The 2,349-nt window shown below is 45.8% G+C and overlaps 1 long non-coding RNA gene across 1 annotated transcript; it reads left to right on the forward strand.

The window, feature by feature from the left end:
* The first annotated feature begins 49 nt into the window (after nt 1-49).
* On the forward strand, nt 50-902 carry LOC118477928. The gene is made up of 2 exons (XR_004858699.1): nt 50-237; nt 870-902. It is a non-coding gene; the product is annotated as an uncharacterized LOC118477928 (long non-coding RNA).
* Nucleotides 903-2,349: the final 1,447 nt, after the last annotated feature.

Genomic DNA, 2,349 nt, shown 5'->3' on the forward strand with positions numbered 1-2,349 from the left:
CTCCCTCCCACCACCTCCTCTCCCCACCCCTCCTCCCCCTCCAGCTGAGACCAACGACTTCATCCTGACCTCCGACAACTCCGAGCAGACCGTTCACATCAGCTCAACATTCGGCGGACGCCGGGCTAGCGTACAGTACGGTATCACCTCCATCCACGCCAGCAACCACCAGCAGAGTGTGGCCATCAACTACGGATATGGCGGCTACGGAGCCAGCCAAGGTTCTTCTTATTCAGGGTATGTTTGGCCTCACAGAGAGATCATTTTGTTTTGTTGTGTTGTTTTGTTTTCGGTTTGGTTTTTGTGTTTTGTTTTGTTGTTGTTGTTGTTTTGTTTTTTTTGTTTTTTGGGGGGGTGGTTGTGTATGTCTTTTTCTTTCTCTCTACTTCCCTGTCTCTGTCTCTTTCTCTCTCTCATTCTCTCTCCTTCTCATCTTTCTCTCTACCTCTCATCTTTCCCTTTCTTTCTTTCTCCTTCTTACTCTCCTTTTCTCTACTTCTCACCTTTCTCTCTACCTCTCATCTTTCTTTCTACCGCTCACCTTTCTCTCTACTTCTCATCTCTCTCTCTCTCTCTCTCTCTCTCTCTCTCTCTCTCTCTCTCTCCCTCAAGACAAAAAAAATTATTTCTTCTCATTCGCCGGTACGTCCATTCTCTCCTTCCCACCCTCTATTCTCATCCACTCTTTTCTATTTTTCGCCCGTCCTTTCCTTCCCACCCTCTATTCTCTTCCATTTTTTTTCTATTTTTCACCCGTTCTTGTCTTCTTACCCTCTATTCTCATCCATTCTTTCCTTCCCACCCTCTATTCTCATCCACTCTTACTCTTTCCTATTTTCCCCCCTCCTTGCCCTCCCTCCCTCCCACAGAAGCAGATTCCAGCTCCCCAACATTTACTTCGACACTGACGTGGAGTTTGACCAGGCTACCGGCAAGTTGACAGCTCGCTACTACGACCTCAGCACTGGAGGCTGGTCTGTGGACAAGGTGAGGGGTTGTTGTTTGTTTGTTTGTTTGTTTGCTTGTTCGTTTGATTATTTGTTATTGTTTGTATTGAGTTTTCTTTTAAAGTTTCAGTCAGAGTTTTACCACCTGTCTGTCCCCGTGGTTTTATGCACCGCGCATAATTTAGGTAATTTAGCAAATTTTGATCATTTTTTGCATAATTTCTGATTATTTTCCTTTCAGAATCGCATAATTTCACTTTTTGGGGCTCAGTTTGCATAATTTCATGATTTTTTTTGCATAAAACGACGGAGACAGACCTGTGGGGAGGGAAGTAGTACATGGGCAATCTACTTCCTCTGTGTCTGCCACCCAGTCAAAGATGTGTCATGCATACTGGTTTAATTAATCATCATCCACTCGATGGACAGCCGAAGAAGAGATGAAAGACAAACCCAAGCTCTCAAATAAGTTTTCTGGACAGACCTCACTGGGAAATTGTTTAAAAAGCAAAGTTGTTCCCGCATCCGATCCGGACATTGGGGATTGCCTTGTTAGTGAGGCAGCTTCCTGGGCCTTCGGCATATTGTGGTAGGGTGGCCAGTTCCTTTCCACGCCGCCTTTACTTCCCCAACTCGAAGTCAGGTACCCATTACTGCTGGGTGGGCAGGAGGGGGCGAAAAAAACCCGTGTCCGAACCGAGGCTCGAACCCAGACTTTCCGCTTCGGAGACGAGGGCATTAACCGCTCCGCCATCTCAACCTCACTGGGAAATTGGTGCCAGTAATTCTCAAAAGAAGTGCACGTGAGTTTTGTTGTCTTGATTTTTAAATCTTTTTTTTTTAAACCAAGCTGCTGTAGGGATATGAATGAGAAGGGTACTGTTTGATTTGTTTGTTTTGTTTTGTTATTCTCTGTGGCTGTCTCTCTATGTCTAGCTCCACATCTCTTTCTCTCTGCCTCTCCCCCACCCTTCTATTCTAAATCTCTCTGTATCTCACTGTCACTCCCTCCCCCTCTATCTTTCTCTCTGGCTCTCTTCTCCCCCCTCCACCCTCCCACATTCTCTCTCTCTCTCTCTCTCTCTCCCTCTCCCTCCCCGTCTCTCGAAATTCCCCACATTCAGCAAGTGTTTCCTTTCCTTGGGTCAAAGGCACGCCCCTTAATGTCTCGCTATATGTGTGTGCGTTTTGTGTGTGTACATGTGTGTATGTGTGTTTGTGTGTGTTAGGGTGTTTGTGTGTGTGTGTGTGTTTGTGTGTGTGTGTATGTATGAGTGAGAGTGTTTGTGTGCTAGTGTGTTCGTGAGTGTGTGTATACGACGTATTTAGAGATTTTTGCGTTTGCATTGGTTTGTATTTGCTTCCCTTTTTGTGTCTGTGTTTATGCGTGTGTGTGTGTGTG

This window comes from Aplysia californica, unplaced genomic scaffold (genome assembly GCF_000002075.1).
Source record: "Aplysia californica isolate F4 #8 unplaced genomic scaffold, AplCal3.0 scaffold00301, whole genome shotgun sequence".
Classification (NCBI taxonomy): domain Eukaryota; kingdom Metazoa; phylum Mollusca; class Gastropoda; order Aplysiida; family Aplysiidae; genus Aplysia; species Aplysia californica.